The sequence below is a fragment of the Ursus americanus genome, chromosome 11 (assembly GCF_024610735.1).
Source record: "Ursus americanus isolate L20-20 chromosome 11, mUrsAme1.1.p, whole genome shotgun sequence".
NCBI lineage: Eukaryota > Metazoa > Chordata > Mammalia > Carnivora > Ursidae > Ursus > Ursus americanus.
The window spans coordinates 45370563-45396045 of record NC_142137.1 but is presented as its reverse complement, the minus strand read 5'-3'; the positions used below and the strand labels follow the sequence as shown (position 1 = coordinate 45396045).

At 38.8% G+C, this 25483-nt stretch overlaps 1 long non-coding RNA gene across 4 annotated transcripts in view; it reads right to left on the bottom strand.

Moving 5' to 3' along the window:
* LOC123797583 (uncharacterized) overlaps window positions 1-25483 on the bottom strand; it is a 298997-nt gene that overhangs the window by 264956 nt on the left and 8558 nt on the right. For all 4 annotated transcript variants that reach the window (XR_006780983.2, XR_006780981.2, XR_006780984.2 and 1 more), the window contains exon 2: window positions 14504-14552. This is a non-coding gene — a long non-coding RNA (uncharacterized LOC123797583). The remainder of the gene's footprint in view (window positions 1-14503; window positions 14553-25483) is intronic.

Genomic DNA, 25483 nt, shown 5'->3' with positions numbered 1-25483 from the left:
TTCTCTGATTTCTTCCCATTCAGTTTTCCCTCCCTTCCCCTATTGTCCTCTGCACTATTCCTTATATTCCATATATGAGTGACATCATGTGATAACTGTTTTTCTCTGATTGACCTACTTCACTCAAAGGCACTCAAAATGTAGATACCTGAATTATCAATAAGAATTCCTTTTAGGCTTTACTTTGGTAGACATGATAGAAAAGAGTAGAGATTATCTGTGAACAAAAATTACTTTCTAAAGAAATATGACAGTTATTAACACGGGACATCATCTTTCTGTATTAAATTTTTGGAGGTTCTAGGTTATTTAAAGTATGATGAACCTGGGCTGCCTGGTTGGTTCAGTTGGTTAAGCGTCTGCTTCGGCTCAGGTTATGATCTCAGGGTTCTGGGATTGAGCCTCGACTGGAGCTCCCTGCTCAGAGAGGGGAGTCTGCTTCTCCCTCTGCCTCTTCCCCAGCTTGTGCGCATGAACGCTCACTCTCTCTCTCTCAAATAAATAAAAACTTTTAAAAAAAATAAAGTATGATGAACCTTTCCCTGCAAGTTAAACTTTGTAGTCCACACTAATAACAGATAAAGATGATAATGTTGCATTCCAACATCAGATTCTAAATTACAAAGAACAAAATTTTGTGCCCATTCAGCTTAACCCTTAAAATGTCTTTTTTTCCCTAACAGTAAGACGACTCCCAATGCATAAATGTAACAACTACGCTATGATATGAGCTCCTTTAGAGAAGGAGCTGTGTTAGTTAACTGGCACAGTTTAGGCACTCGATAAAGAGTTGTCAAACGAATGAATCAGGTTTAATTCATTTTATTCTAAAAGAGAAACACCAAAACATGCTTGTTACAAAATAAAACTAGCTTAGGAAAGTAGTAACTATTACTAGAAAAGATGTCCAAATTGCCTGTTAAAAATAAATAGAACATCAGATGATGGCATCGGGTTGAGAATTTACCATGATCCAGTCACTTTATATTTGTTATCTTATTTAATCCTTACCGAAGCTCTACAAGGAAAATACTACTGGTATACAAATTTTACAGATGGGGAAATGAAGGTTTAGAGTTACGTAACTTGCCTGAAACACACAGCTACTAAATGGTAAAGCAAGTATTTGACCTCAAACACTCTGTCTCTCAGATTTGCTCTTTTAACCACTATGTGATCCCATCTTCAATTTTGTAAACCACTTTTCACTTACAGTATGTAGTGTCTTTGAAAGCCAATAAGAAAAAAGAGGGGGGGTGGAAGCACTAGGCAGACTCCCACTTCCTAAAAGGAGATATGAGACACAATGAAATTGCTTATAATGGCACGTATTAGAGCCAAGAAGGTGGTTTTTAATAAAACTGAGAAAGGCTGGATTGCTTTCCCACAGAAATTGTGGAAACACAGATGCTGCCCAACCTTAAAAATGTAAAATTGTTCATGTTTTTGATCTCTGGACCAAAGGAAAAACTACAAATTCCACTGTTTGGAACATTTGATGGAAGAGTTTTAAAGGAAACCATTATTATAATCATGGTACCCACCAGTGCTATGAGAGTCCAAGCTCTGTCAACATTTTCTTTATAAATTCACTATTAGGACTTTCTAACTCATCCAGTATTATGCAGTGAGAGCTTAAAAACCTGAAATGTAAGATCTTAAATGGTGAGTGATATTGTTCCAAGAATTAAGGAGGAAAATGGATATCATGTGATACAGACACAATAGAAAAATGTCTGGCTTATCCAGCATTTTAACAGGTATTAGCTGTCTTTTATTTTGTTTTTCTTGCTTTGGAAGGTTTAGGGGAGGGGGTGGGTTGATCTGGAATGGAAGGCTGAATTGCAACCAGCCATGAACAAAATTTTCAAAGTTCTTAGTATGTTACAAAGAATGTGATAAACTGTTAAAAAACCTAGATGTTGTCTCCATTTTCTGAGTCTGCACAAAGGCTTGGAATCTCATAAAGAGAGATTACGTTTAAGAACTCTGGCACTTTGCTTTTATCTAAACCATAAAGAGATTGAAAGAACGGTCATTTCTAATCCTGTCTAGTACATTCCAGCTAAGTGGGAGCAAGAAGACATAGGATAAAAGGAACTATTCAGTCATTTTAGAACTTCAGCAAGTGTTGAGATAAATTCCTTTCTCAGTAAGGGTTAAAGCTGAACGGGCCTGATTCTCCAGAACATGCTTCTCTTATCCCCACATCCTACATCCCCTGCCACTGTATTTTTGCATCTTCCTTCCTTGAGGTGACTTGCCTTTAATACAAAATCAAAGGTGAAAAAAAAATGTCGCAAATCATATCTTACAAAGGCAAGTGAAATAAATTTATTTAACAACTCATTTTGGAATTACAGTTCATGTCACCATTTATCATGCTTAAAAACCATAATAAATGGTTTGTAAAATCACATCGGATGGCTAAGTCAGAAGAGAGCCAATGAAACAATGCAATCCACTTACTTCTTTATGGCCAATCTACAGTCACAAAATGTGGAAGAGACAAGAAAGATTAGGCCCCTCACAGACACTGGAAAAAAACAAAAACAAACCCACAGTGCATTGCTCAAGGCCACCCTATTTGCCTGGAACCACACAAACATAACCATATGTGGCTTCCTTTGCCAATCTATCCAATTAGAGTTTTACCTTCTGGATCTTAAAAAAGATACCGTCTACATGAAGTTTCAATTTTAAACTCCCTCTGCCTCATAGGAATACTACAACTCTGCTGGTTGGTTATTATAGTGTAAAGTGATTTAGATTTAGTTTCTGGTAGGGTCTGATATTCCCTACCGAAAGACTCAGCAGACTGTTTAAACTGACTCGGGATTTTTGCTTCTGGATTTATTTTACATAGTGAATTTTCGACCCATTTTAAATAAACTGTCCAATAAGTCTTGAAACTTTAAAAATTATGGCTCTTTCCACAATGATGCTTTAAATCTTATGAGTCACGTAATTTTCTTATGTACCTTTTTTGGCTACAAACACATCCTAATATTAAACAAAAGTGATTGAAAAGTAAACTGATGCATGTGTCAGCATAATCTAAATATGGAAGCATCATCTTATAAGTAAAAATGGTGCATTTTAAAATTCTGAAGTTAGAAGGTTTACTGTAAGTAGGAAGCCAAAAGTTCAGACATTCAACCAAAGTGGATCCAAACCTCTTGGGTTGGAAACATCACAAAAGCGGGCTTTTCCACGAAATGGCCTGTATTTCCTGTTTTCAGCTCAGCTGGAAGTGCAACAGGAACAATAGTTATTATAGCATGGCACTTCTTCTACTTTTGGTTTGAAAACACCAAGCAGACGCTATGAGCGTGACGAATCAAAAGAAAAAAAGTTGAGTGGAGAGGTGTTCTGGGCTACTAAAAGGAGAGTTAATGGGGACAGAATTTCCTAACTTGACCACCAGTTAACCATAGCTTGGACGCCCAGTGTGCTATGAGTCACTAGCAACTTGCTCCAAAATAACACAAGAACATCTTGGGCTAAATCATTACTGGAGTATATTGTTAATAATATTTCCAGAAAAAGAAATTAAGCAGGAACAGTTATTCAATGAGTAAAATGGCACTCACATAAATTCCTTTTTACAGAATAATCTGGAAATGAGATAGCACAAGCAACCTGCTAGACAGATAGTCTGATAATGTTATTCACCACATGCATTTAGAAATTTGGGGCAAAAATCACAACTTCCATCAACAGGTTGATAATAGCTCTTCACAGGGAAAGCGTGGAATTGTTAAAGACAGAACATGAGCTGAATTTTCAAAAGCAAAGTCTCCAAAGTCTTATGGATTGTGAATATAGAGCTATATTTTGCACTTTCCAAAAGGCCATTTACTGCTGTTGTCTCCAACTTACTCTCTTAGAGTCTTCAAAGCTAAGGCTTCCTAACTGACAAACTCAAGCCACTAATATTCAACCATTTAGTTAATATAATTATAAGACCTATATATTATTGATTTGCATCCTCAATTAAGAAAGCAAATTTGGGAACTATTGCTGTTTTCTACTTGATCGCTTCATGATAAACAGCAGCAGGTAAAGTTGGACAAGTCACCTAGGGATACAATATCTAAATATCCTCTTCTATAACCTGGAAATACGACTTACCCCCTAATAAATCAATTCCCAAAGATGAAATACAAAACTCTATAATAATAAAATACAGGAGACAAAGAAAGCAAGTGTTTGGCATTTGCAGCCAGGACCAGAGAGCCTTAATTGTAGAATATATCGACACCAACCTATAAAGGAAGTTTGAGAGGCCTTGCAGAGTGGAAAGTAAAGCAGTGAAATGAGACAGCTCAACTGCGACACGGGTCTAGGGGTCACTAGCCCTCTCATCCATCCTTCTGTGAAGAACTGTCATTCCGAGCACGAGGACCAAGACAAGCCTGACGGTCAGGGCAGTGCCTTCGGGTTTCAGGGCCTGGTGGTGCAGTGACTCACCAAGGTCAAACAGAAGAGCAGAGGATGCATTGCTCAAAACTCGCCCTGGGGCAAGTTCTCCACCAAGGTCAGGGTATGAAGCCAAGCCAGGCAAGAGTCAGTAAATTCTAGAACAGGCAGCTATGCCAGAGTCGCAGGCAGAAAGATGCTGAGAGGGCCTAGACCTTTGGAGGGAGGAAGGATGACAGTGGGTACAGTCAAATGAGGACCTGCCCTACCATCTGGGGCAAAAGTCCTGCACTGGCATGTGCTGCTTTGTTCTACTCCTGTGTTCTATTTTGGCAATCTCCATTTCGGCACAGTCCCTGCCCCTCCCTTTCATTTGCAACCTTGATACTTCATTTGTGTGCTCTGTGCCTCCAGGAGTTTATACTCCAGGTCTAACTAATACTTACCATGAAAACAGATTAATCAAGGGCACATACAGTATGTTGTTTATTCATTTTTAGGACTGGGTTAATAATTTAGCAATTGTAGTTAATGGCTAAAAAAAGAGAGATAAAGGAATAATGGGTCCCTTGTTTGGTGGCAGCCAGCTTCCTTCCTGGAGCCGTGCCACTGTCGGGCGGGCGGGCTCCGAAACAGGCATGAGCTCCGCTGTGGGACCACATTCAGTTGATGGTAAAGCCTGGACGAGCGTTACTGGACTTTAATCTAGCAGACTATATGTATTTGTTTGTTCAACTTTGATCCCACGACAAAAAAGAAAAAAAAGACTATGTGTGATTTCTTGAGAAAGACTTGCCTGGCTGACGTAATCCGGACACAAAGGAAACTCAAACTACACAAGAAGCAAAACAGATACATACAGAGGGGCTCTCCTCATTTAAAAATTACATGACAATGAGACCCTCAGAGCGAGTTATGCACTGGGGCAAAGACTGCATCTCGTTCATTTTCTATGTCCCAGCATTGAAGGGTAGCGTCTGGCATATGGCAGGCATTCTACAAATACTCCCTGAACTGAACTGAACTGCCTTGCTTCATATCCTCACCGCTGGTCTCCTTTCATCCATCCAGTTAACAAGCTGCACTTGACCTCAGCTCAGCCATCGCTTCCTCAAAAAGACCTGCCCGGACCTCCCCAACGTGATCAATCCCCCCCAATAACAGTATTATGCACGCTCCTTCAAAGCACCTATCAGCCGTAATTGTACATTTACTTGCGAAGCCCTTTGATATAAACAATACAAACCATAAGCAATAAATTCCAAAGAGGCAAGGACTGTGCCTTTTTGTTTTTCGCTCATGCGGTAAATGTTGTTTTTGTTGGCACTCAGTAAATATTTGTTAAAGTAGTGGACCAAGAACCCATAATTTTCATGGTTTCCTCTCATTCTAATAATACTCACAAGACCTCAAATAATATGAAATAAATTATCCAGCACACACTCACATAACAGTCAGAGCTGGGAAAGCAAGTTTGCAATGCAGGCCATTCAGTGAGGAAGAATTTTAGTAAGGCAAAGGAAAAATGCAAATATCTTTCATTATAGCTAGAAGTGAAATCTCCATTCTGGAATGTACCATTAAACTCCTTATGGAGAAATGTTTATTCTTTTATAGGCATCTCAGTTGTCTCATTTTTTCTTTAAAGCATAATCCATTAAATTGAACCACTAAAGGTCAAAAACTCTCAAATACTGTCGATCTCATATGGCCTGATCTAGCAGACAATGTATATTTGCTTACATAGTTATTTAGCCATATGTAAGCAGTTTTTCTGTAAAATTGTTCTCTGTACCTTGGGAGTAAAAAAAAAAGGGGGGGGGGAGACTCTGCTGATTCAAAGTACAATACTGAAGAATATGAGATATGGTAAATGACAAGGTTATTTTCTAGTTGAAGACAAAGAAGGAGCAGAAACAGAAACTTAGTAATATTTAATCCAATATCTTAACATTGACATTAAACCAATATATCCAATCATTCAGTCAGCAACTTAATAAGCAAAATTCCAGGAGAATAACTAAGAGGCAAGAAAAGAGCCTCAAAGAGGGCTATTGCTTCAATTGGACCATATTTATGCAGCAATCCCTGTGGGTCAGCATACTCAGCACAAAAGATTTGGCAGCAAAAGACACAGATATAGTCCCTGCTCTCAGGAACTTACAATCAGTAAAAGAGGCCTCAACGAACATGTGCAAGATGCTCAACATTACTCAGCATCAGGAAAATGGAAATGAAAACTACAATGAGATATCACGTTACTCCTGTCAGAATGACTAAAATCAAAGGGATCAGGAATAACAAGTGTTGATGAGGTTGTGGAGAAAACAGAACCCTCATGCGCTGCGTGTGAGAAGGTAAATGGGCGCAGCCACTGTGGAAAACAGTATGGAGGTTCCTCAAAAAACAAAAAAATAGAAATGCCATACAATCTAATAATTCTCCTACTGGGTATTTACTCAAAGAAAACAAAAACATTAATTCAAAAAGACATGTGCACCCCTATGGTTATTGAGCATTATATTCACAATAGCCAAATTGCGGAAGCAACCCGAGTGTCCATCAACAGATGAATGGATAAGGAAGATGTGGTAGATATATACAGTGGAATACTGCTCAGCCATAAAAAAGGATGAGATTGTGCCATCTGCGACAACACGGATGGATCTCAAGGATATTATGCTAAATGAAACAAGTCAAGATGGAGAAAGACAAATACCATATGATTTCATTCATACATGGTACCTGAAAACAGCAAATGAATAAACAAAAAGTAGAATCAGACCTATAAATGCAGAGAACAAACTCATGGATTGCCAGAGAGGAGGGTGGTGAAGGGTTGGGCCAAATGGGTGAAGAGGAGAGGGAGATACAGGCTTCCAATTTTGGACTGAATAAATCACAAGAATAAAGGGCACAGCACAAGGAATACAATCGACAGTATCATAATAGCACCGTATGGTGACAGATGCAGCCATACTTAGGGTGAGCATAGCAGTAACGCACAGACTTGTCAAATCCGTGTTGTACACATGAAACTAATGTAACGTGGTGTGTTAACTATACTCAAATTTCAAAAATCATTTAAAAAACAATGCAAGAGGCCTCAGTGTGTGTCTCACATGCTTCACAGCTCCTCAAGCTTCATTCTGTCCCCTGAGCTAAACTCCCAGCCTCTGGCAGGTCCACATGGATGGTCTCCTTCCCCTGTAAGGAATCACTTCTCTTCACGTAGCCAGAATTTTGGGGGGACAGGGCTATTGTACCAAGTCAGGCTTCAATACATATTTTTAGAATAAATTAAAGAATAACTTCATTAATCACCCAATTGATAAAAGAAGATCTGTACAGTAGAAGCTAGGTGAGAATATCTATGGTTTGCTTTCAACAAAAGTCAGGTTTTTCTGGGTTGGCTCTGATCTTCTAAGCCTTTGAGTATATTTCTTGATGGCTCTTCTATTACCTGGGATAAAGAAGACATTTTTATGGCTGACTGAAAGTCAACCTTACCCAAAAATAAAAGTTTGATTTTTCTTCTTTAACCATGTAATATGTGCAGCAGGTACCTCTGACTCTTAGAAGGTAGAAGAATCTCCATTCTGTCACTGTGTAACCTTGGGAAAATTACAAAACCTCTCTGTGCCCATTTTTTAAATCTATAAAATGTTGATAACCATACAGAAACTTTCTGAGAATTAAATGAGACAATACATGTAAAGCATCTGGCACAGTATCTGGCTTACAGTAAGCCCTCAGTCAGTATTGGTATTATGATTAATACTATTGTGTTTATTGTAGCATTATTATTCTTCTTCCTGTCTATTTTTTATGGGGGAAATCAAAGTCCTGGTTAGATTGAAGAGCTCAAAAAAAGATCCGGTAATTTCATTCAATCATTCCACAACTTTATTTAGTTTCTGCAAGCATCTAGGTTGACCAGCCCCCAGAGTCAAACGGGCAACTTACTAAGGGCTTGGAAGGGAGAGGGTAGAATTGAGAAAGAGTAAGTGAAGCATATATTAATGGGTCCAAACTAAGGTCCAAACCCATATGCAATTAGCATAAATAAAAGGAATCAGGTACAGAAGTGAATGTCAGGGTCATTGGGTGGTGTTAAGTCTTAAAAATTATATTAACCTTTAACAAGAGGAGAGCCTAAGTTTGGAGAACTTTCTTACCCATGACTGGACCCTACTTAACTTAAAATGCTAAAAAAATTCCCCATCTTAAGTGAGCACAAATCTCATCAGAGATGGTTTGTTGGGTTATTGGTCATAATAAAAACCAAGAGTTAGAACATGGTTACCTTGGCAAGAACTATCATTCAAAAAATGAACTGGAAGTCTACTCAGAAATGGAAGTCTACACTGAGCTAAGGATGAAAATCCTTAGTGAAGAACAGTAGGCTAATTTCCTAATGTGTTGAGCAATAAAATGGGAAACTACCTCAGACTCAAGACTTAAATCCCAGGTTGCTCCAAGCTGGTCTTAAAGAGACTGAAGTCTGCAGTGGGGAAGCAGCAGTGACTTATCTGAAAGTCCCCAAGTGCTTTACAGGGTCATTATTTGCTGACTGCTTTCCACTGACTACATATCTGGTTTCCACCAGATAGGCCAGAGTATCCTGCTAGAAATACACAAGACTCAGGAAACTGCGTATGAATAGTCTCGAAAGGTCTTGTTAGTTTGTTTGTTTGTTTTTAACCAGGCCAGAGATGTGCTGGAGGGGCAGGAAGATGCCTTGTGACCTGTCAGAACTGTGAAGGCTATTTGCAAGCTAACACTTAGCCTGTCATCCTTGCACAGATGCTGGAAGGAGACAGGACATCCTTGGGTCAGAGAAACCTGATTTTATTACTCTCAGCCGTAGTGGTACCACACTGTTAGCATCTTCCTGCACTGGTTCGCAGCATGCCAAGGAACATACAGCAACACAAAAACAGTCAGGTGGCACCTGTGCATCGAGTGAGCATTATAGGAGAAGCACCCTGAGCTTAGGGAGCCTGAATCTTTTACACTTGTCAGGAAGCAGGCCTACCCTTTGCTCTGGACGGAGACATTATCTCCATTTTCCAAGGCTGTTCTCTGTATAAACATTCTTGAAATGATAGAATGGAATAAAGTCAATTAGTTTCTCTGTTCACAAAACATGTAGAAATGAGACATCCATTCCGAGAATTGTCTCCCAACATGACCTTGACACTAAGTGTACTCGTGAAAAACATGCTTAAATGCTTGACGTCTTGCTGGTTGAACCGCTTAAATGACAGTGAATATGCAAATCCCTTTCCGGCTCAGAATGTCACCTAATCTGGACAAACCATTATTGCAAATTCCCAAAAACATGTTCCTGAGCTTGTCAAACCACCTACAGGTATCTATTTCTTCTTTTCTAAGGTCAGCACACATTTCTAAGACTCATCTTTTACCATTTCCCAGAAGGACTTGGGGATTTGTATTGTAAGAGGCCTTTGGAATATAGAATCTTTCCTACTAGTGCCAGCACAGTATCCAAAAGTATAGTCTAGGGGCACCTGGGTGGCTCAGTCTGTTGGGCGTCTGCCTTCAGCTCAGGGCATGATCCAGGGGTCCTGGGATCGAGCCCTGCCATCGGGCTCTCTGCTCAGCAGGGAGCCTGCTTCTCCTTCTCCCTCTGCTTGACACTCTGCCTGCTTGTGCTTTCTCTCCCTCTCTCTGTCAAATAAGTAAATAAAATTAAAAAAAAAAAAGTATGGTCTATACCTATCATGGGTTTAAGGTAGGCACAGTCCTGCTGTATACTATGAAAGTATTTCGGTAATAATGCCCCCTGCCTCCACCTACCAGTCCACCAAGCCTCCTAAGTAAGGTTGTCAACACTGAATGGTAAGAAAGGCCTAAGTTTAATGCTTATTAGTTGTTGCCTCGGATGAATCGCTTTCTTCCTCTACCTTAATCTCTTCCATTGCGAAATGGGGATAATAATACTCACTCTTCCTACCACACACAATTTAAGAAAGTCAAATGGTGTAACATCTGTGAACGCATTTCACAACCAAGAAAAAAAGCTTTAAAGTGATTTAAATTAGTATTCCTCCAGCTTGCTGTGCCTTCGGGGATGGCTTCGGTGTGGACACATATAAACCAAGTCTGGTCATTTCCTACTCAGGAACTGGGTCACCAGAGTGCATCGAGCAGAGCTGTGGGGTAATCAGTTATCCGCAATTAGATTCATGTGTTACTGAGTGTCCAAGAGATACCCCTTTACCATCACAGATTTGGGGAGACGCTGTGGGGTCAAAATTATTTATCTCTTCAACTATCTTGATATATCATTTTCTCTATTGTCTTGATCATATTAGCCATAGCTATTTTAAGTCCCTATCTGGTAGGTGCAATCTCTCAATCCTGTATGGGTTTTTTGTGGTTTTTTTCCTCCTAGGTTTTGGTTATTTGGTCCTGTGTTATGGCATGCCTTGCAATTTTTTATTGAATATTATGGAGACTCTGAAGGATATCGTTCTTCAGAGGGTAAATTTTTTCCTGGCATTCAGAAAAAAAAAAAAAAATCTGGTAGATCACCTGATCCTTTCTAGGCTTGATAGGAAGCTCTGTTATCTCTTGTCTATTTCAGTTTTCCCAGAGTAAGATCCCTGCTTCTGGGGCTTGACAGACAAGGTCTCCACCAAAAGCCTGACACTGTTTACCAACACCCCTCTACATTGGCAGCACTTAAATCTCTCCCCAAGCACCCTGTGGCTGCAAGTATCACCAGTCAGCTATTTGGCCATGAGATGTACTTTTGTACTCGATCTCTTGAGGTTTCTGCCCTGTTTATGTGCAGGTTAGTTGTTAGCAAATAAGCAGAATTTTTATGTAGATATTTGGGCTACTTTTCTGTGGTTTCCTCCTCTCCAGAAGTGTACCCCTCTAGTCCTAGCCACTTTGGTTGCCCCCCCATTCTGACTTCTTTCTACCTCCTCCAGTAACAAAGGCACTTTCTTCTTATACTTCATTCATGATATGGACATTGAAAGAGAAATCAGATCCCTTCCTTAAGACTGGTAGGCAGTAAAGATAGTTTGACATAGTAAAATGAGGCTAGGCAGGGTTCATGTTATGGGGGGAAGGCGCTAATAGCATGCAGTAGAAACAGACTGATTTACTGTAGCAGACAAGGACAGGCGCAGTTCAAGGTCAAAGTGGCAGAAAATCAGGTAAGCGCTCACACCAGGCAGACTAGGCGATCCTCAAAATCCTGAACTTCCACCATGAGCAAGGCATCAAGAAGGCAAAGAATCCCAAAGTGAAGCCTGGCATAGCAACATGGGCTTCTGGCATTCCAATTACTTTTCCCTGACAAAGGAAGTCTTTCATTTTGTCTAGATCATGGCTAATCAATCGACTCAATCACTGAGAGGCTTAAATCAACTCTGACTAGTTACACAGTGACCGTGGCCATCGGTAATTACATAAGGAGACAGATTTCTAGCAGGAGATCTATAATCTACCACCATCTCCTCAGGTTGTACTATACCAGACTGCATGAGAGACCCCTACATCCTCAGCATTATTCGTCCTCATCAGTCACCCAGCCATCTGACAGAGACCAGGGGGCTTCCAGTCCATGGGAGTCGTGACTTACAGCAATAACTAAATGACCTACTTAATAAAAACTCATTTATAAGAAAATAAAATTTTTTTGAAATAAAAATATAAAATTAATCAACAATCTTGCCTTTCTGGTATACATATTATACTTACCATGAGCAATGTATGATTTGATGATTACTATTTAAGGCTTAAAGAATCAACATTGTTAACACAATTTTTATTTTCTAGCCAAGCAGCTATAAGAGACATGGCATTTTTTATGTGTTTATCTCTATATTCCTCTTATACTTATTAGGGAAAAAGATGAAGTGTGCATCATCTTGATATTTCTAGAGCTTAGTGCTAACACACAGTAAATGATCAATAGATGAATAATGATTTAGCCAATTAAACATTGAGGTGGGTTTGCACTAATCCAAGGAAATGCCCCTCATGCTGATATCAAGTTAAATGGACTTTCTTGTCAGGTACAGCTCTATAATAAAAGCAGAGAAGAGAAGAGAAAAGAATTGGGGATTGTTAAGGGCTCTAAGCCAGATTCTTTACTAGGAAGGATATAGTATGCAATCAAAAGAGAAGACGAGAGGGTTTGTTTGAGAACTGGCTCTGCCACTGTCTGTCTGAGAGCGTGTCTTTGAGCACGGCACACAATGCCTAGGGATTCGGTTTCCCTAGCCTGTATAAGAAGTCTGTCCTCGCTCCACAGAGTCCGGGTTCTGCAAGGGGGGTGAGCCGAACTCTAGCTCCCTCTCTTGCAAGAACCAAGTTAGCTCCTCTTAGTGTCTATTGATTATATTTCTGCCATAGGTGGTCATGAAAAGCAGAAGACCACATGATCCCAGAAATTTTTCCAACTCTGCAAGTTTTTAATTCATGTTTAACTAGATGAGGGCGGGAAAAAAAAGAAGCTGTGAACTTTTATAATCAGAACCAAAAATAAAACTAGTTTCATGGTGCCCAAACGAAGTATTTCTAAGAAAAATTCCCAAGACTTCCATAGTTTTTAAACTTGCACACTTAATAAATATTTAATCCAAGTCTTAAACACATTTTCTCAGAATTCATCACAATACTTATTTTCTGAGAACTAATGCCACATCTAAAAGGACTTCTTAGTCTATTCTTTTCAGCAGAAAGCTGGAGTTTCAAAGCAAAATAATTTAATTTAGTAACTAAGCTGTTAATTACTCTGGTTTATGTAGTTTTTAATAATTGAAAACATTATTCTCTGGTTTCTCATTTATTGGGCTTTACCATGCACTAACAATGCTTATAAAAGAAATCACTGGAACGCTGAGAAACCCTTCTCCAGAAAGTGAATTTCTACTTGATCTCCAGTTTTTTTAGTATTTTAATCTGAGAGAGTAAATCTTTCCTCTTTCTTGATAATATTAACTATCAGAGTAAATGTAATAATATCTAACAGCTGGGAAGCACTTACATATACATCAACACTATATTGAACACTTTAAATAAACTACATTTCACTGAATTCTCCCACCTGCATTCCCCATTTTCCAGAAAGGAAGCTGAGACACAAGCTCTCAGTTAATGAGAGCCTCGCACAAGTAATCTGACTCCTGAGCCCATTTGTTGGAGACACTGTGGCACATTGCTACACACCAGTGTCTAGTAAAGGACATTGGTACCCTGGGAATGAAATAAACCAGGATGTTGAAATTGCTAAAAACAACAGCAGTAAGCTAGAATTCATTTTACTCTTTTCTGTTTATTTTTATTTTCCCCAGAATATATTACCCCATCATAAATTAAATAAGATAGGATGAGGTAATGAGAAAAAAGAAAAAGCAATAGAGACAGAGCTAATGTCAGGAAACGTGCACTTAACATCAGTTCTGCCACTGGCTATGTGGCTTTGGACAAGGCTTTAAGTATATATTCCAAGCCTGGGCAGGGAGTGAGGGGAGACTTTAATTTTACCTACATAAAAATTCATAAGGGCTTTAGGGAGTTACGTCAATAGTATTATGAATCACCGAAACTGGTGTGATCATTATTATTATTAAAGGAATAATGGTAAATAACAGTCATGTTTTAATTTCCATTATACTATCCTAAACTGAGCTTTAAAAAACTATTCTAAGACAGTTTAAAAATGGTTTTCTTTGTTTCATGGAACTTTTCCTATAAATAGGAGTAAAACTGTCAGTATTTCCTGTGTGACTTCTTCATTACTCTGCAACTTTCTAAAGACAAACCACATTAAATAAACTCTAGCGAGGCCATATTTAGAAGATAGGGCAATTAGCAAAACACTTCTTAAAGTTTATTTATCTCATAGGACAGACTACTTGCCTTTTGTTTTTAAGAAAAAATTAACTGAAATTAAAAGAAAGCACATATTTTTGCTATATTTGTGTTAAATAAAAATCTAATTCACAAACAGATATACTAAATGGTAGGATTTGGTCATAATGTGATCATAGGTTTGAACTGCCACAGGTACTGTTCTTTTCTTATACTTTACCTTTTTCACAGTAGGAAGTCAGGCTCTGTCTGTCACTTCACCCTGCGACCTGAAACCAAGGGACATAGTGTTAATTTTCATGACAAACTAAAAAGAAAACTCCTATTCCTAAATCTGCTAATTGTATATTCAGAGTAGAAATTACATTTCCCTTCTATTCAGGATTTGCCCATATAAAGATATCTGCAAACTTCTTTATATGTAAAACTTCTATAACTGTTCAGATCAAGTCAGCTTTAATAATCAACCCCATACAACGTGTGGGTTAAATAATTCTACTTCCTTCCTGAGGGGGGTGGGGAGGGGAGATAGAAATTTGACCTCATTTCACATTTGTTTTTTAATTTCTGGTGAAATATACGCATCATGAATTAGCCCACAAATCAAATGAGTATAAGTTGGTTATTTATTTTTTTTAAAGAGCCACCAATTTTAGTGAATTTTCATTTTGGTTTACTTTTGATTTAATGTTTTAGGTTGGTTGGTTGGTTGGTTTTATAAAGACATCCACCAAATACTGACTTATATTGTGGTACCCATTCATCTTCTAATTCAATTGTTGGTTCTCTGGACTGTCTGATAACAATCCCCCACCTACATAACATCCAGACAGTTGTAGAATTCTCTTGGTAATATTCTCAATGATGGTGATTCCACCACCTTCATCCATATGTAAACACACCACATAAAGACAAGCTATTTACCTAAAAGACCCAGCAGAATTTGAGAGAAGTGTAGCTCAGAGTTTCTATATCTGCATAATTCCTGATACTCTAATCCAGAATGAAAGGAAGAGAAATCTAAGAAGGTTGACTTATTGAGTCTGTAATGTCCTGTTTTAATACCCAGCCATTTTCCACTCTTTGTGCCTATCAGAGAGAATTTCCAGGATTTATACAGAGTAGGAACTAGTTGCACACATTAGTTAGTGAACAGGAATGCTTCATCTCTATGCCTTTAGAGTGCCAGCTGACCCAAGAGTAGCCTGATCCAAGCAAGCTAAATTCATACTAATATGCAAAGCACTCTGCTAGGGATATGGAGACTTTTAACACAAGCACAAGCTGGGCCTAAGGAGTTTCTAGGAAAAATAATACACTTTATCAAATCCAGAGAAACAAAAATCTGCTTATGCTAAAAGTAATGTCTTCCCTCTAGTTTTAATTTATTTTTAGGGGCACCTGGGTGGTTCAGTGGGTTAAGCGTCTGCCTTCCGCTCAGGTCATGATCCCAGGGTTGTGAGATCGAGCCCCCACATTGGGCTCAGGGAGTTTGCTTCTCCCTCTCCTTCTGCCCCTCCCCCCACACTCATGCTCTCACTCTCATGTTATCTCTCTCTCTCTCAATTTACTTATTTGAGAGAGAGAGAGAACACGAGCAGGAAGGGCAGAGGGAGAGGGAGAGAATCTGAAGCAGACTCCATGTTGAGCATGGAGCCTGACAGGGGGCTCGATCTTATGACCCCGAGACCACCACCCAGGGATCACCACCACCTTGAGATCAGATCCTAAGCGGAAACCCAGAGTGGACACTTAACTGACTGCACCACCCAGGCACCCCAAGTTTTTCATTTGTTTTAACTTCTTCCAAAAAGTTACTGAGAACAGAATGACACCATTGCTATCACACGATCCAAACACATGAGGTACCTGTAGCTTCCAACTGTATAACGTCATATGTGTTCATATAAAGTAAATAACTACATTAACCTTATATATAAATTCTATTTTTTCTCAAAAAGTTCTAGTGGGAACTGAAAACCCCCAATCAAATAAATAAGGATATGATAGATTTCACAGTATTTGTTAACAAACAACATTGCCAAGTTTTTGAAAAATATTTTAAAACTATTCTAAGCCCATATTTCCAACCTAATGATACAATTATTATTTATTTGGTTCTGAGAGTGTCAAAAATAAAATTTTTGAGTGTTATTTAAGTTGGGTATTTAAATAGACAGCTCTTTATTAACTTAAACTTTGAATAAATATTATGGCTTCATTAACAATTATATTTTAATGAGGCCTTTAAATTTAGAAATAATAGCTCAAGCTAAAAATAATGAGGTGGTAGGCACTTACACTGGTTTAAAAAAATATTGTGTGCATTACACAAGTTCCATAATTTCTTCCAAGTACCCTTTCCTAGGAAAATTGTTAGTTTTTTTTTTATTATTATTATACATAACCAAACAAAAAAATTTTCATGCTCAACTGATGCAATGGTTATTTAAAAAATAAAAATTAAAAAGTCCCTGAATTTTGCCTTTCTGCTTCACATTTTCATGGAATTCTAACTTGCTGTAGGGGATCTTAAGTCCATGTTGTAACAGGTGAGTGATTCTTTTTCTTTTTAAAAATCCCATGCTTCTCCATGTAGTCATTTATCCAGCAATAGGTAGGTATTCAAACTTTACAGAAAGCATTATGCTTTGTTCCTCTTGAAATACCACTGTACCTACCAAATACGAATAGGTCACTCTATCCTCTTTACTTAATAAGAGGTGATGTGGTGTCTGGAAAAACCTATGGAATTTGGAGAGTTAGAGAGGCCTGGTGGGAATCTTGGTTTTGCCACTTACTGGTCCCCTGGCATGGACATGGTACATCGTTGTCCCCGACTCTGCCACTCCCTTTATCTGCAAAAAAGGGAGTAAATTGTATCCCTGTGCAGGTTGTGTGAGGATTTGAGTTCACATGTATAACCAGTCTGGCACAGGTCCTCAATGAAGGCAGCCACCACTGTTAGCAGTAACACACGTGAGGGTCACGTTGGCGGACTGTGGAGAGACGCGCCTCCTCTCCCAAGCACATGGATGGTCACAGGGAAACAGTGTGTTTGAGGAAGGAGACCACTCACCATCCACTGAGACCCCACAGCTGTTTCTGGACTGTACACAGGGGGTTGCTGGGAAAGTAGGACGGTGTGGTAAGAAGACGAGGGTCACAGACTTAGAGGAGACTCCTGTGCCCACTGCCGCACAGACGAGCCTCTATCACTGAAAGGTGCCAGCCTTTGTGCACTCTGAAATCTGGTTTTATTTCTCTAGTTAACCAGTATTTGCACTGAAAGTCCCCTCAGGATGCTTCCCTATGTTCTCACACTCAGTAAAAACTGAAAGGGTTGCTGGTACAGTTTCAACAAGGCACGATATGCACAGAAGAAGTCTAGCCCCATTTAAAAAAATGTGTATGTCCCCTCAATATGAATACATTATTAATCGCAATAAAAGTATCATTTTACATTTGACAATTGCATTTTTGTTACTTTTCCATTTTTCTTTCTTGACTTCATCTCTATTCTCCAAACTGTTGTAATTCTGGTATTTGTTATTTCAGTTAGGTCTCTGAACACAATATTTAAAGCCAGGTTGCCAGTTCAAAGCCAGATGTCTGCACACCATCCTTAAAGATTATATTTGTTCTACAAACACTTACTCAAGAAACTCCCATCAAGTAACATTTATAAACAAGGTGCTGGGCTTGGTACCTCAGGGAAAGAGGGAAATGATTCAATTCTGCTCTTGTGGAACTCTGTCTGGTAAGGGACACAGGCAAATGACCACACAAAGAAAAGCTGTGAAAGGGTAAGCCCTAACGCAGTCTGGAATACCAAAAGGGAAAGTGGCTGATGAACTGAGAGTTGAAGAAAGAATAAGAGTTGGCCAGCCTGCACAAAGGCATGAAAACATGAAGCTCTTGCTAAAGTCATCATTAGACTACTAGATCTCATGTTAGCACAGTGTCCAGTGCGTACATCCATTCCTGAGTGAATGGATGAAAGAATTTGTGAGACACCCTGGCCAACTAATATTCACTTTAGCCATGTTTGTTCCTCACTAATACCAACATTTTCAATACTTTGGAGTTATTGGATGCCCACTGTGTGCAAAACATCTTACCAGGAATCATGGAGAATTGTAAAAAGAAGAAAAAATAGAATCTCTGCCCTCAAGAAAGATCCACTAGTTCAACAAATATTTATTGTGTGCTAAGTTTTCTCCATATGCCTGACACTCTGCAGGTTGTGGAGCGAAAAAGTAATATATACTATTTATTAAAGCAAGAGGAGAAACAGGAGCATAACAATTCTAGCATTACTAATTCTTAGTTTTTGAGACCCTCTTAATTTTACCCTATAAATCCGCAAATGTCTTCTTAAAACTCTCCAAGCCCTGATGAACTATTATAAAGCAAAGTAATGTATATATGTTTCAAAAGATTAGAGGACTCAAAATAAAAGTGATGTATTCAACGTGAGAGTAAAAGAAAGAAATTAGGATTCTGGTTCTTACACCGCACTGCCTTCCTTACTCTTTCCAGTTCCTCCCCATGTTGGCTCAGGTCAAAACAACCCATCTATTCTCTTCCATATATGCCACAGCATTTACAAAGTCCAGACTGTTCACACCATTCCCAAGGTCTGGAATGCCCTTGGTGCTCCTCTTCTCCTTCTCCTTTAATCCAGTTTATGTCCATGAGAAGTCACGCCAGGTTTCTCCATGTTGGCTGTACTTCTCTCTTCACTCAAGGAGCACTGAGTGCCATATCCCTCCGTGCCCACTTAGTGCCTTACCACCAACCCACTGACATTCGAGCAAGAGCTCCTAAGCCTCATAGCATTTGATTCTATCAGAATCTATGCTTCAAAGGTCCTCAAAAGTTCTAATTTCAGAGTCATGAAATATAACGTCATATCAGTCCTCCAGAGTTCTCAATGTCTTGTGCTTCCTATGTCACACAAATGTCACACCAAATAAAGTCACTTAGTTTAACTCTTAGTCTGTGTATGATCTGCTTCTGCAAATAGATTGTAACCTCCTTGTAAGCAAGAACTAGGTATCTTTTAATAACCCCCTGTGTTTAAAACAATGTTAGAAATGTAGCAAATGCTCAAAAAAAATCAAAATATTTATAAATTATTTATTTAGAAAGGGAACAACAACAAATAACTGATTGACTTTAATTTGGGTTATTTGAATAGATTTATTAGTCCGGAATAGTTTCCCACTAAGATCTTCTTAGGCCTTAGGTTAGGCAACTTTAACAACTGTATTAACTTTTTAAATTACATCAGGCAGTCGATCAGTCAGCAACCTTTCCTAAACACCTACTAGTGTTACTACTCAATTTTCTAGAGAATTATTTACCTTAATAATTTTGGCATGAATAAAATAAACACTGTAGTCCCTAGTATTCTAAAAAATATAAACTTACCAGATATGAATACGTGAGCCTCAGAAATTTTATTTATATAATCAATAAATACAAAATACCCATGAACTGATATAAATATGCTATAACTCACCATAGTTCCTAAAATTTTAGTAATTATGCAATTTTAGCTAAATATAGAACCTCTGTAGAATATTTTAAAGTTCAAGCTAGTTCCCAAACTTTACATAAGGAATTTATTCAAAGTGGGTTTGTTTGCAGTTGATACTATGTGAGAGGTTATTCACAAATACTCAGAAGTCAACTTCCAAGAAAAACCCTAAATTACCTAGAAACTAAAAAAAAAAAAAAAAAGAAAAAGATAGCAATTTGCCAGTAAGCTCTGCTATGATCTTTGATATCTTTAAACAATTTCTTTACCTTTGTCATTGTAAAATTTTAGAAATTTTAGAAAGCCTTTGCTCTAAAACACCATTAAAATGTTATAATTTTCTATGTGTTCCATTATGTTAAAAAAAAAAAAAAGGCTGAAGAGCACAGCTATATCCCAATACCGTGACAGAATTAGAAAATGTTGCCAGTAATTACATTAGAAAATACAAATGTAAAAGTAAAACTATATCTCTTTCACATTGATTAAGTCTGTATTTGCCACGACATTTTGTAAGTGTAAGATCCAGAAACTATAAATATATATATATATATAAATATATATAAGTATATATACAAATATATATATAGTATGGGTTCAATAAGACAGTAAAACAAGCTTAGAGATCAAGACCAGCATTTTTTTTTAATAGAAAGAAATCAATTTTAAAATATCAAAGGTATCACCTATGGTAACAATAAATATTGTCTTTCTAAAATTTGTTTCACTGTGTACGTGTGTGTGTGTGAATGCATCTGTTCTGGATCAAATATAAAATGAGCTCCTACTACAGTCAAAAGTTTATTTGGTGTAAACACACCTTACAACTCCTCTAAGTGCTGAATGAGCAAGATGAGCAAAGTTATAAGGGCATGAAATACATGAGAAAATTGTAAGTTATTGAAACTAACTAGAGCAAAATAGGAAAAGAAAAACAGAGAATAGGGCAGGGGTGGTAGATAGTGAGACATAAGAATGGACAAGATAGGAGCCAGACACAGGGCCTTCTCTTAGAGGCAATGGAAACAGTGTGAAGATTTTAAGCAGGTTGCGTAAGCACTTCGTATTGATGGATTCTTCAGGCAGCAGCGGAGGGAATAAATTGAAGAAGGCAAGATACCAGTTAACAGAAAGACAAATGCAGTGACTTAGACAAAAGATACTGATGGCATGGTATCTTCGGAAGATATCATGGGAAGGTAGAGTCAACAGGGCTTTGTGACTGATTAAATATAGGAGGTGAAAGAGGAAAAAGAACATCCAACAATGTACAGGCTTTAATAAGGAGTGGTATACTGCTCCCAATCACCGAGTCCGGGAACACATTAAAGGGAACAGATTTGAGGGTAGGGGGGCACGAGTTTGATTTTGAATATGCTTACTTTAACATCCATGTAGGACATTCAGATTAATGTCCTGTACACAGCACAGATGAACCCAGAAAAAAATTTCTGGTTGAGATCCAGAGAGCAGGGAACCATCAACAATGTGGTAGTTAAGGAACGTGTAAGTAAGAAAAGAACCAGGGACAAAAGACTACAGGGCATCCACATCAAAGGGATAGGCAGAGGGAAGTAAGACTTCAAGGGAGATCAAAGGAAATGGTCAAAGAGAAGGAGAGAGAATGGGACTCAACACACCCACAGAGAGATCAAATTATATAAGAACTGAAAAGAATCCCCTGGATTTAGCAACAAAGAGGTTGGCTGGTGCCAATTTGCAGTGCTAGAGTCAGGAACCTTATTGCAGTAGGTTGAATAGTAACTCAAAGGTAAGTACTTGGCAATAGCTAACACAGAGTGTGTGTGTGTGTGTGTGTGTGTGTGTGTGTGTGTGTGTGTGTGTGTGTGTGACTGTGTGTGTGAGCGTGTGTGTTTTAGGAGCTTCAGAGTAAAAAAAAAAAGGAGAGCAGTATATGGGGGGATGTGTAGGACAAAGGGGGAGGCTGTTTTGTTTGGAGACTTTTCTTTATTATGTGAGAGAAATGTATACATCATTATAGGCTGAGAAGAAACTACTAGAAAAAAAGTAATTGAAAGACCAGAGAAAGGGAAAAGAGAGAACATGGTTGCACAGCAGACAGATGGAAGCTGGACCAGCAGAGGTCTGTCTGAATCAGTGCTGCCCAATGGACCTTGCTACAACGACATCAAGGGTCGCCACGTTGTCCAATATAGTAGCCGCTAGTCACATGTGGCTACTAAACACTTGAGATGCAACCAGTACAACTGAGCAACTGAATTTTAAATTTTGACTAATTTAAATTTAAATTGTTACATGTGACCACCGGCTACAGAACTGAAGAGTGCAGCTCTACACTGTAGGAATGGATATGAGGCTGGAGACAGATCAGCCCTGGGAAGGACGCTTGAGTTGGTCATCCCGATAGTCTCATGTAGGCAGGAGGGCTGCCCTGCTGAGAGGCGGTGGACAGGGTAGGGCCCTTGAGAGAAAAGGTCTGGAAGGGAGATAGAGGAAAAGATAGGAAGGAGCTGACTAGAACAAAGAAGAGCGCTACACAGCCGAACTGTGGGCCCGGCAGGGACTGGAGACAGTATACGGCAGGCAGTATGTATATGAACAAATAAGGCAGGGGGCTGGCTTGATAAAAGGTTGGGAGGCTGAATGCCAGAGGTGCTAACAAGAGACTGCTGACATAAAACATGGCATCATGGACAAGTAAGGAAGCCTTGTGCTCAGAAGAAAAGGAAGGGGGCAAGAAATCAAGGTCTCAATTGGGTCAAACAAGGGTAGGTGAAGGAAAGAGAGAGCAGGAAAGGATAGATGATGTAGGACCCGAGGGGATGGAGTAGTTCTAGGTAATGTAAGGGCTTGGGGCAAGTCCTGGTTGGCTTAAAAGAAGCAAGCAACAAGAACATAGAAGTAAGTTTGGATGGTTGTTCTGGTGAGTACTAGGAAAACCCATGACGGTGGCAGGAACAGGGGTTCAATGAAAGAACATGAGCCAAGTACAAAGTCCCCAACAAGTCAGAAAATCAGTAAGCTTTCTATACTGACACATATGAAGAAATCCCCTAAGAATAAGAATTTTTAGGACAGGGTTTCTGCAGAACCCTGCACCAAACTAGAGAGAGAAAGGGAGGATGAGCGTGGGAAATGTGGTCTCAAATGTGGCTTATCAGGAAGTCCTGAGGAAGGACTTTCTGGGAAAAGCAGAGAGACAGAAGGAGGACTGACCACGAAAGTTAAAAGCAAAACCAGCCACAGCCCAGTCACACACAATGCCATCGGCCTGTGGGTCCCAAATCCACAGTCCAGCCACCCTCTTGCCTGAGTCAGCATGCACGGCCTGCCACCTGCTCAATGCCAAGTCAACATGCTTCACCTCAGACCGACGAGGACTCAAACTGACACTATCCCCTCAAATTCTAGCCCCTATGTTCAAGTTTGTGCACAAAGGTGGGCATAATTATAACAGCAGAATAAAGCAACCCAGATAGTGACACTAATTTGGTGGAATATATCATGGATAAAAGGAGGGTGGGTGCTAGGCTGAGCACATCTCCAACAAGCACATCAAAGAACAATACATACAGCATGATTCTGGTTCCTAAAAGAAACAAACCCACAAAAAATAGAACAAGACGAAATCAGAGAGGGAGAAAACCATAAGAGACTCTTCATCATAGGAAACAAACTGAGGGTGGCTGGAGGGGTGGGAGGTGGGGGGATGGGGTCACTGGGGGATGGGCATAAAGGAGGGCATGGGATGTAATGAGCACTGGGTGTTCTATGCAACTGATGAATCAATAACCTCTACCTTTGAAACTAATAACATACTATATGCTAATTAATTGCATTTAAATAAAAAAATCCCACCCCCCAACTCCGAAGAAAAAAGGAGGAGGAGGAGGACTGACCAACCATCTGCAAAGATGATTATCTCCCAACAAGAAGGGGTCATGCTAGTAGATAAACAACTTGACCAATCTATAACTTTCTCAATTCAGCTTCCCTAGGAGTTCCGTTGTGCTTCACTTTTCTCCAAAGAGGCAGAGGAAGTAACCACGTTTTTGGCTATTACTATTATAAAATCAGGTCACAATTTTTGCAGCTATTAAATGCATTTACGTTATTGAAAGAGATACTTCATTTTCCACTTGTGCAGTTCTATTTTGGAGTTATCTAGCTATTGAATTTCATAAGGTTAAATTTCCCCATATGTACACAGGGTTTATCAGTATCATCCACATTGTAAAGCCACGTCACATTCTTGTACCCAAGTCTTTCTCATCCTCGTTTTATATGTTAACACTTTCTTTCTTTCTTTCTCTCCCTCTCCCTCTTTCGTTTTATGACTTGGCAAAAACTAGAAACTTAAAATCTCTCCCCTCTCCTATAGTGTCAATAATGCCCACATGCATGCACGCGCACGCACACACACGCGCACACACGCGCGCAGGCGCATTCAACTCTCCATGTCACAGAGAGACATTTTCCAGGCTGTCGCAAAATTATTAAACCTAAGATTGAACAGTAGCCTAACTTATTATTTTATCATAAATATTTCTATTTTCTCAAGTGTATTCATATTATCTGTTTAGCTGTTTTAGATATGGCCATTCATTCTTAATAATTGGTATCAAATTCCTTAAAACTGTATTATTTGCTTCTTTCAAGAACTTATACTCCCCCCTGTGGCAATTTGATAGAAAAAAGAAAAAAAAAAAAACAGAAAATGGGATCCTACGAACAGAATCACAATTCATAAATCATTCACAAGTGACATAACAACGGTATGTGCCTTGCTAGAAAAAAGCTGTCAACAGAAAGTCACAACATTCTTTTCATCCTGTGTAATCTGCATAATACATGACCCCAAAACCTACTGGGCTAAAGGCTAATTTTTGGCAAATGCTAAGGCAGAAATTTAGTATCTGAAAATATTTAGATATGAGCTAAAAGGAAAGTTTTATTTTACTTTAGCAAACATTTTTTGAGTGCTTACTCTGTTACAAGCACTGTGCTGGGTACTATACAAGATTTTTGGTATTTAATCCTTATAAATTATCATATCAATCTTATGAGGTGGGTATTCTCATATCTCCAAGCTGAAAGGAGCCAACTGAGGCTTAAATTAAGTATTTTGCCTGATGGATGTCACACATTTAATAAAAACAGCTAAATAATGAAACAAAGAAGGAAGGAAGGAGGGAAGGAAGGAAGGATACCAACTAACTCTCTCTTGAAATAGTCAAAAAGAGAAATACAAAGTCCAGCAAATTCTATATTCAGGTCAATTCTATGTTACTGCTATTAACAGAACATTTGAAATCAAGACAACAAAAAGTTGGTCTAGCTAAATCCAAAACAGTGGTTAGTTTTATGAAATGCTTTAAACTACAGAATTAACTTACTTTAAGTAATAATATTTCATTCTAGAATATCAAACTTGAACTGTTGAAAATCCTGTTTAATTAAATATGAATCAAGCTTATTTTGTCATGCTTTATTCTTGAGATCTTAAAAATGTAAACATCTAATTTTTTTTTTAAATGATCTTTTTCACCTTTGCTTTTCCACACCCAGCCTGATTGAATATTGGGCTGTATGGTAACACAGTATTTCCCTACCACCACCACTGCCAGGAAAGATGAGAAATCTCAAGCAAAGTGACCCTCAGCAGTGCTTTTC